The sequence below is a fragment of the Gracilinanus agilis genome, chromosome 5 (assembly GCF_016433145.1).
Source record: "Gracilinanus agilis isolate LMUSP501 chromosome 5, AgileGrace, whole genome shotgun sequence".
Classification (NCBI taxonomy): Eukaryota; Metazoa; Chordata; class Mammalia; order Didelphimorphia; family Didelphidae; genus Gracilinanus; species Gracilinanus agilis.
In genome coordinates, this window is record NC_058134.1 from 211125305 (window position 1) to 211136139 (window position 10835).

General features: G+C 35.0%; 1 non-coding gene across 1 annotated transcript; it reads right to left on the reverse strand.

Moving 5' to 3' along the window:
• Window positions 1-1822: 1822 nt before the first annotated feature.
• On the reverse strand, window positions 1823-1927 carry LOC123250765. The gene has a single exon (XR_006506408.1). It is a non-coding gene; the product is annotated as a U6 spliceosomal RNA (small nuclear RNA).
• Between the last annotated feature and the right edge of the window lie 8908 nt (window positions 1928-10835).

The following is a 10835-nucleotide window of genomic DNA, read 5'->3' on the forward strand; positions in this document are numbered from 1 at the left end:
ATGAAGAAAAAGCTTTCGACAAAATACAACACTCATTCCTATTAAAAACATTCATTTAATGGAGCTTTTCTTAAAATGATAAGCAGTATCTATCTACAAACAAGACTTCCCAATAAGATCATGTGCAAACTAAGGATACCTATTATCACTAATATTATTTAACATTGCACTAGAAATGACTTCCTAATATGGCGTATGTGGAAGAGTTGTAGGAGAACCCGGGTATTATAGTCATAGTCAGGTGGGGGAAATAGGGGAGGAAGAAAATGAATGAATGAATGAAACATTTAAAAAATTCAGAGAAGACAATGGAAGGAAGTTCAGAAAGGAATATGGACAAAAAGAGCAATCTGGGTATTGTCATATTTAATATATGCTTTTCCCCCTCCTTGTTTAGAAATATATTATTAGAGCATTACACCTTTTATTTGGAACAAGTACAACTTACAGAAATTAGATAGTCAACTTTTATCAAGTATCAACATTTACTATTTTTGGTTTAGCCAAAATGTCAATTAATTTGTGAAAATCATCTGCCATAACAAGCCTTAATGGATCTTAGATGCTACTGCAAATATCTCAAATTAAACAATATTTTAATGGAAAAAATATTAATTTTAAAACAGTTTGATAGATCTTCATTCCTGTGGCTAGTGTACATTATACATGCTACCTTTTTAGAGCAAACCTTTAAAGAAGCTCTAAATTGTAATAAGCATGGTCTAAAGTTAGAGTTAGGTTCCTTCTGGAAAATTTTAAATGAAATTTCTACATTTTAGAAGTAAAAGTATCAGAAAATAATGTTTGGCAATTAACAATTGTCTACTTTGAAACATTAAACAAAATATATTTTCTGTGTTTTCAATATTCCAGTTGGTATACTGGTACCAGAAATAAGGACTTGCCATATTAGTGCAATTTCCTTTGTGTTTAGCTATAGTTATACCCTTCCCTTAACACTGCTATTAGAGGCTTAAAAAGAATTAAGTCCCTAGGATGTATATTTCAAATCAGAGAGGAAATGAAGCCAAATAATCCACAGGTCTGCATGTGAAAAGGCTTATTCATGGCCAGTTATTAATAAGAAAAAAATTTAATTACCTATTTAAAATTAAATAATGTTGACACATGTTTAAAAATTGTTAAAGTATGATTCATTTACATAGAAATGTTTGCATGAGTTAATTAAGCCTTATTGAAAAAGCTAAAAGATGTGAGCTTTTTAATGCTCTTAAATTCAAGTAATAATTTAATTTTTTTCTCGTCCCTTTCAAATTTCTAACTGAATATAACAAGCAAAATAACATCATTCTAAATCATATGTATTTTTTTCAAGTGCCAATTCAAGATAGCACCTATATTAAGTCAGAAAATTTCGGCAAATCTATATGCCATTCACTAGCATAATGCAATTGGATTTATCTTGAGAATCACACAGCACTTTAATGATAGTATTCTCTACAGAAAATTCATTTCAGTACTAATTCAGAATGTCATCATTTTTCAAAGCCAGGGATTTTGGTATAAAAAAAGAAAAAGGTTTTCATTTTGTATTTTAAGTACTACACTTCCTTCTTTCCCAAAAAAGTTATCTCACTACATGAAAACTGTTTGAATCATATATAGCAATGCCAACATGCCACAAAAGGAATTTCTTCATTTTGAAGTTATTCAAAAACTAGGTAGAATCTCATGAACCAAAAGCTATGAAATTCTGTCTCATGGAGGCTCAACATTCCAATTTCTTCTCAAGGTACCCATTTGAAATACCCTTCAATTTTCAAATACTGGAAAACCGATATGGGATTTTCAGGTAATATTTTTTAAAATGAAATGCTTCAAGAATTTGCATGTCATTCTTGCACAGGGGCTATACTAATCCTCTCTGTATCATTTTAATTTTGGTAAGTTGCTAACAAAGTAAACATCTTAATATGTACTCTTGAAAATAAAATTCATATACTAGAGATCCACAACTTCATATGCAGCCCTGCTTTTTTTCTTTGTGTGCATACAGTTCTTAAAGTACTTTGAAGATACTGCCCTTTCTTATGGAATAGTTTGATCCCAAAGGAGGCAGAAAATTTGCTATTGTTGTTATTCAGTCATTTTAGTTATGTGCAATTCTTTGTGACCCCATTTGGGGTTTTCTTGTAAAAAATACTGGAATGAAATGCCATTTTCTTTTCCAGATCATTTTATAGATAAGGAGACTGAGGCAAATAGTTAAGTAACTTACCCAGGGTCACACAGCTAAAAACCTCTGAACACAGATTTTAACTCAGGAAGAGAATCTTCCTTACTACAGATCTGGCACTCTGTTCACTACATCACCCAGCTGTCCTACAGAAAAATCACTTTTCAGTAAAGAGAAATAATTAAATTTATAAATAAAAGATGTTAAGCATTGCCTACTTCATAAGGCAGCTAGGTGGCACAGTGGATAGAATGTGCCAGGTCTGGATTGAGGAAGACTCATCTTGAGTTCAAATCTGTATGTATGACCCTAACCAAGTCACTTAACCCTATTTGCCTCAATTCCTTATCCGTAAAATTTACAGGAGAAGGAAATAGCAAGCCATACTAATATATTTTCCAATAAAATCCAAATGCAGTTATGAAGAGTCAGACACAACTGAAAAACAATATCTTCATAGGAGAACAGTAAAGTATCTGAAAAATATAGGAAAAGACCTTTGGTTAAATAATAACTGCTATAATCTGTGAGTAAAGAAATAGTTTTCAGATATGTGGCAGCAGTAAGGGATAGAAAATTAGCTGTCACATCAATATAAATATAACACTTTGTAAAAGCTATGAGATGATGCCTTTTTATAAGTAAACAGTTTGATGGTTTAAAAAGGTAGACTATTTATTAAAATTGATATAATTTAAGTTAGTGAAATGCGGTTTTTAGAAGCACACATTGTTAGAAATGGACCTTTCTGAAGATGGTAGAATTGTTGGAACTGCAGGGTATTGTATCTCAGATCATTTGCATTTAACTGTTTTCAGCCTGAGGATGTTAAAAATCAGAGAAAGTCATGTTTATATCTAGAGACTAAGGAATGATTTTCTGATGAATTTTACCTCATAATAAGAGGTGAGCTATTTGCTTCCTAAATGGGTTTGGTTTTAGTCACTGATTCTAGCAGAGTCGGGTAAGACTGAAGAGTCTGGCAAGTGAAGATGGAAGACTGAAGAAATTGGAGGGCATAAAAGAAAAAGGCATCCTTTGCTAAAGCTAAAGTGAGAAGAAGTTCAACCAGCCAGAGGAAGATGCTAGCTGGGAGATCCTTGATTTTGGAAGGCTCAACCTCGTGTGTAAACTATTTCTCCTTGGCATCCACTAGAGAATGAGATCATTGAAGCCATGAAGAAGTGAATGGTGCTTCTCCATCCAGCTTCAGAGGGGGAATCAACCTGAAGCTGTTTTGCTGTGAGCTCTGATTGCCACCAGATGATTGGTCAGTCGAGCATCCTGGTGAGTGAACATCTAACTGGGCTTGTGTACATTTCTCAGAGAAAGCCAGTCTGATGGTCCTTGTAGTTCTGTGGTTTAAAGGGAATTGCTAACCAAAGTTAAGGATATATATATATATTTTTTTTTATTCTTTTTTAAGGATGGTGGTGATTTAAAAGAGTGTGTAAATGCTTATGAATTTTTAAGGATGGAAAAGGAAGGGATTTGCCCAGCTGAAGAATTATGAAAAATATAATGACAGCAATTAGCAAAGAAGTAGTTTCATGTGATAAAGATGATCTTGAATATACTGGTGACATTAAAGTCTAAGCCCCAAATTGTGAAATACTCTGAATACATGAGTTTTCCTCCATTATGTACAACCCCCACAGATTTCTGTGTGACTCCTTTTCCTCCACAAGTACTGAGTGCATTTATGACCCAAGGTTATATGTTGACCATAATGCATTTATTATTCCTGAATTTATTTTGATAAGTACTTGTGATATTTTTATTATTGTTTATTTACTGTTAAGTAAGTGGTTACATTTAAGATCTAAAAGTGTTATCTTTATGAGTGGCTGGTTTTGTGTAAATGTAAGCACACTGTTAGGAGCTCAAGAACTAAAATTGTAAGGGGATTGTATTTTATCCAGAACACAGTTATCCCTAAAATTCCTGGGGGAAAAATCAATATAGTCATGTGTGTCATTCTGACAGTAAAAAAAACTAGAGTGAGAAAAGTAACATGCTACAATGTGGGGAGCCAGGAATGCCCACATTAGATTTATTGTGATGGAAGAAATATCCCAAACCCATGCAAAGTAAGCTGGTTTTTCCTGAAAAGGTACTGAAATCATCCTCTGGGCGTGATTAAATCAGGGGACTAAAAATTAAAATATTTCCTAGCCACTTGAGTACAAAAGCACCATGTGGAAATATAAATATTTGCTGATATTTGGCAGGTAGACCATGATAGGCAGTTGATGCAAGGCTGCTTTGCTCTGCTAAGTCAATTCAGAGTATCCTTAATATATATATATTTGTGGAATATCCTTGGTTTCCCTTTGCTCAGTAAATTTCCTTTTGTTAAACGTTAAATGACATAATCATTTCATTTCATTCTAAAATTAAACATAAATTCTTAAGGGCTTCTCTGATTTAGGTTTATTCCCGAACATTTGTATACAGAAACGTTTAGGTTTGTTGATGCTTGTCAAGTACATAATTTTAAAATATTTTTAAAATTACTATAGAAAAAAGAAAAGAAACTTCTGCTAAAGTTGAATGATTAAACCATGGCAGAACCAATCAGCTCTTACTCATGTATGAAAAAAATTAATAGAACTAATCTGAACAATCGTTAAGAAATTTAAAGAGTAGTTACTGTGCATACCTTCGTCAAGCCTAGGATGATATAAAAAGAGAGAAGGAAGCAAAAAAAGAGGCAAAGCCTGCAGGAGGATGAGGAAACAAGATGGAATATTGGCAGGAGGGGTCTGGGTCACCTACCTACTGCAGCATCTATGAATTGTAGTATGTTGTTGAAGCTTTGGATAAGGGCATAGAGCTAGAGGCTGTGCATCTCCCTGTGTGTTAATGTGGCCTTGAGTAAAGACCAAGAGCCTGTAGTGGTGAATTGCAATGTTTTGGGTCCAAATTGGAAGCAGGTAATGCCTAGACCTAGAGGACCTCAAAGACTACAGAATTTTGAAGTTCTACACTTTGAACCAAAATGATTCTGAAGAGTCTGAAATCTATCAGCACTTTCAGGGAAGACACACCAAAGGAAGTAAAAACCATCCAAAAGAGCACGGATTATTGAGATGAGGACTAGTGTCTAATCTGCTTATCTGGGGGTACAGAATGGAACAGAGGCTAGTCCTGGCACAGAGTCATAAGTCAGAAATTAAGGCTGGAGCACAGAAAGAAAGAGTATAGTAGAAGAAAATGTCAACCACTATCAATAAAATTAATCCAAACTAAGGAGAAGGAAATAATACTACAATAATTGCAAACATAGAGTTGAGGGGAGAGGGAGATGCTTGGTTGAAAGGACTACAAGAAGACCTAGAAGAAATGAAACAAGAGTAAAAAAAAGTAACTGTGAATGAAATAAGAACAATGAAGGAAAGAATTGGGATAAGAATAAATCTTATTCAAAAAGCTGCTGGAATTCAAAAATTAGAATAGACCAAACGGAAATCACTGTATCTATAAGATAGCCTGAAATATTAAAAGAAAAGCAAAAGTGAAAAAACTAAAACAAAAGGTATTTATTGTGAAAAACAACTGACCAGAAAAGAAAATCAAAGAGCAACAGTCTAAGAATTATCAGCTACCTGAAAACCTTGATCTCCTCATCCCAACCCACCTCCCTCAAATGTATAAATACGACATTGCAAGAAATCATTAAAAAATCATAAAAGGAAATTGTTTTCCAAAGAATGTTTTCCAAAGGATTTTTATATATATTTGCTGACTGACTGCCCTGAACAAATGACTTAAATCTCCTGACCATTCTTCTTGTACATAAATGCTTGAGAAAATTCATCTTCTTTCATAATATCCTTAGATGAATGGTAATAAAATAAATAAAAAGATGACAATTCTATTTGTGAAAAGCTTATTGGAGTATCAGCCATGGTTAGCATAAAGTTTGCCATGATTCTGTGATCTAGATTTAAAACATCCTACTCATTTTAGCATGTTTTTTTTGATAAACTCAGGTTATTGCCCACAGAAATTTAAAAGTAGTCATGATTGTAGTAGCAGCAACAGCTAACATTCATGTAATGCTTTAAGGTTTGCAAAGTATTTTACAAATATTTCACTTTTTCTTCACAACAAGCCTAGGAGATTGATAATATTATTGTCTTCATTTTATAGATGAGGAAAATGAAGTTTAGGGTCTTTTGCCCAGATTTACACACCTATTAAATGTCAGAGGCTGGATTTTAACTTGGGTCTTCCTGACAAGGTCCAGTACTCTCTTGCACTCTTATCACTCAGGTTCCTTTAAATTTAGGCTTCTGGATGAATATCCAGGATTCTGCATATATACCCAGGGCTCTGTTCTTACGCTAAAGATTTTCTCCCATCCCTTCACAAAAGTGACTCAAATCAAAGTTTATAAGGCAGTTCATATACTTTTATGTACTCAGGCATCGAGCTAGACTCACAGCCATCTTTATTTTCAAGTAAGGACAACTGTAACTTGAATCCATGACTGCTGAATTTAATCTTAAGTAGCAAAGATAATCTCCTTGGTAACAAAGAACAGTGCCAAGAGTATAATGTCAACAATCTAAACCCTCTCGAAAAGAACCCATCTTGACATTTCTCTGAGAGCCCCTTGGATCTAGGCTCTACTTCCTATAGGAATTACTTGGTGAGAATATTCCATTAGGGAACGTCAGCACCAGTTTTAACTAGAGTAAGATCTTGGATCTGTTTTCATCTTAATTCAAAGCTGGCTATGGCTCAGAAATAACACTGGTCTCTACAGAGCATGGAGGGAGGCCATTCATTCAAATTGTTGTTTCTGGACCTCCATCTGTTTGGGACATTGTGAAACATAAGGTACTGCCAGAACTGAAAGTAGTATTTGTTGAGACAGAATAGTTGCTCTTCTTTTTCCTCAAATGACCAAAATCCTAGAGGGGAATGGCAATCTGAATTTGGGCCTCTTTTGTTATTTTTAAAAATATGTCCAAAGAAAAAAAAAGCATTTATATGTCGTGAGTTATATTGGGTTAGGCTGGTTGTATTATATGTCATGGGCTAGACTGCCAGTCATAAATAAAAGAGCTAATAATGCCAGAGTCAATCACTGCCCAAAGGGTAAATTAGAAGACATAAACTCAGACTTGAACAAAAGCAAAATGATGCCTATTATAATCTTAAGGGATCGAGATATTGAAAATCTGGCACAAAAGAAACTATCATTCCTGAAGGATCTTGGTAGTTAGTTATAAGATATCTTTGAGCCCACAAAAATGTCCATCATACTACAAAATTAGGATTGACTCCATCCATACTTGCCAACATCATCCCTCCAGCCCATACTAGTAATTTTCCTCCTCTTCAGCATTGTTAAGACAATACTGTCGATTTATCCAATAACAATATTGGAAAAACAAATAATTTTGAAAGATTTAAAAGCTCTAACCAATGCAATGACCGACTGATTCCAGAGGACTGATGGGGAACTATGCTCCCCACCTTCTAACAAAAAAGTAATGAATTCAAGATGTAGAATGAGATAGACACAATGAACACAGACAATGTGGAAATTGTTTTTGCTTGACTATACATATTTGTTAAAAGGATTTTGTTTTTCTTTCAAATGGGGAAGTGGGAGGGAAAGGAAAATACTATTTTATTGGAAAAAAGAAGAAAGCAGAAGTAATAATATTAAATGTCTGTCAATCATTAAAGACCTGCCCTGAAGACAAATATCCATTTTTGAAATCACACAAACAAAATAAATGTTAAAGGGGCAAAAAGTACATTAAATTTATTTTCTTACGAATCTAATTTCCTTTGAAGGTGCCCTAATACATTTTAGAACCTAATACATTTTAGCCAAAAGTAAGAAGGAGCATAACATAATGGATGAAGAGCTGATCTTTGTCAGATCTAGTTTAAAATCACATCAATGACACCTACTGACTTTGTGACCTTAGGTACATCATTTAACCTCAGTGTCCCAGCCAACTCTCAAAAACCATAAATTGCAGAACAAGTGTTGATCTGCATCAATAGAAGGCATTTCCCCACTGGGAGTTCCTTATATCCATGAAATCAAAGATCCAATCCAAAACAAAATATCTGGACATGAACCTTATATATGTGTGTGTGTGTGTGTGTGTGTGTGTGTGTGTGTGTGTGTGTACATATATATGCATAATTTACCTTTAGTGCTTTTCTATATCAGTTCAAGTACACTGTTTTAACCAGACAGATACTCTATTGCACATCTCATTTCCAAGATTAAAAATGCAATTTAAAAGCTCTAAGAATTTGACAATTTTAATCTGGTGGAGTGAGAGAGAAAGTGCTGAGCTTAGAGGTAGTGAGACTTGAACTCAAATCTGATCTCAGATAGTTAATAGCTGTGTGACCCTGGGCAAGTCACTTTATCTCTCTCTGCCTCATGGGGACAGCACCCACCTCATAGGAGTGTTGTGAGGTTCAAATGAGATATTTATAAAAAGCACTTAGCACAGCGCCTAACAATAGTAGGTACTGTATAAATACTTATTCCTTTCCTTTTCCTTCTGTGAACGACTTTAAAATATCATATTATGATTGGTTCACATCACGAACGCTGTCCAGTTAGCTCAGAATACTAAACGGATAACCAGACTTCTCCCCACTTTTTCCATACAACAAAGAATATCTTGGCATTTCCCACATGCTCTCCCCTTCATGATCCCACCCACCCACATATTTAAATACAGTGAAATAGTAATGCATTTGTTAAGCTCTTATTATGGACCAAGCTTTGTGACAAGTGCTGAAGATATAAATAGAAAAGTAAGATTCTACTATCATTGAGTTCACATTTTAATTAGGAGAGACAACACCCAGAGGAAGGATCAACTGCAGGACAGATGGAAAGGTCCAGTGGGCTCTAGGGTTTAGAGGCAGGGCAGATGGCAAAACCCAGAAATACTCATAGTGCAATATCAGGTCAGATGGGAAGGTTCAATGGGCTGCCATCTTACTGAAAGGATTCAAGTTAGTGATACTTTGGTCAGTTAAGATAAGTGAGTTATCATGTGATCAATAATTGTTGGAAAGAGGAGAGTGGATCTGAGTATTGGAAAAGAACAGGGAAAGCACTGACAGGGATGGGGATAGAGGAAGTCAGCATCCACCTAGGAGGAGATGAATGGTACCTAGTGAGATCTAAGCAATGGGGGCTCATTTGGGGAAGGAGAAGAGCACCCCACAGCCTGTTCTTTCTGTACCTCCAGACCCCATGGGATATAAGTAAATATAGGATATTTTTAAGGCACTATTTTCAAAGCATTCCACAGGGTGGTGATACTCATAAGTGGGATGTGGAGGGGGAGACAATATGATTGATGTTGTTGGGAATTCCAAGAGAGATAAACAAAGGAGGTGAAAGTTCAATAGGGAACAAACGTCTATTGTTAAAACTATTGGGAAATGATCCATGCATGTTGTATTTACAAATGAGCACAAAATGTTCCTGTAACGTTTGAAAAGTAAAGCTAGTTAAATAACTAGTATGATGCATACTTACAGATTAGCTTTCAAAACCAAACAAAAACAACTGAAAAGTTTCAGGGACACACAAAAAAAATGTATTAGTTCATAAAATCTTTAATATTCTGACTCACGTTTACATGAGATTGATTCCCTCACCTATCTTTTCCTGCTTTCTGTGGAAGCAAGGTCATGTGGAAATTTCTCTAAGAAAATATAGGACATAGGACAAAAACAATTGAACGTATACTTCCAGGACTAACAGTAGGCAGAATTATAATGTAGGTGAAAGTGCCTTCCTAGATACTCACATTTTCTTTTGATACCCTCTTCCTCATCTAAGTGCTTTCTTTCCTCCTATTCAAATGAAAAATAGAATCCAGATCAAATCTAGAATTAGAGAATCTGTAACCATAAAAGGACATCTTGATTAATCCATAGCTAAAGCAGGATATCCCTTTATAACTCTTTGCATGTAGGACCACAGTCTAGTGTTAAGGAACCACTATAAGACAAAAGAGCCAGGGCACTGCTTCCACTCCTCCCTAAAAGGCCCTTCTGCTCTGGACCTAGGCATGGGGAGTTCTGGAGAACCTCTATCCTCTAATGAGAAGGGGCATAGGATCCCTTTTCTCATATTCTATAACATATTAACATTAAATTGCCACCTCACATTTTCCTGGAGAAAAATTATTTAAGGCTTAGGTTCAGACTCACATCTAGGGTTGCCCCAAGAAAAGTTGGGGCAGGGAGTAGAAATGAACCCAATGAGTAATATAAATCAGATATAGAACATTTGTTTACTACACATAAAAGAAATAATAAAAACAAAAGATTAACAAGCACAAATTGTCACAACTGAATATTTAGTAACTTATAATGATCATAACAATCCCTCAGAAGTTTAGATTTAAGCTTCATCAGGTCGTAGAGTAGTTTGTCAGATTGCTGAGTGGGCATTTTACATTTCACCTTAGCTCTTCACTGTTCAAACAACTCCCAGTACAAGTCTGCTGGTAAATTGGGCACTGATGATAAGGGGGGCAAGCTTCCTTTTCTCACACTCTAGCTCATTAAATTGTCACCCCATTACTCTGGAGAAAAAATTATTTAAAGATTAGGTCTAGGTTCA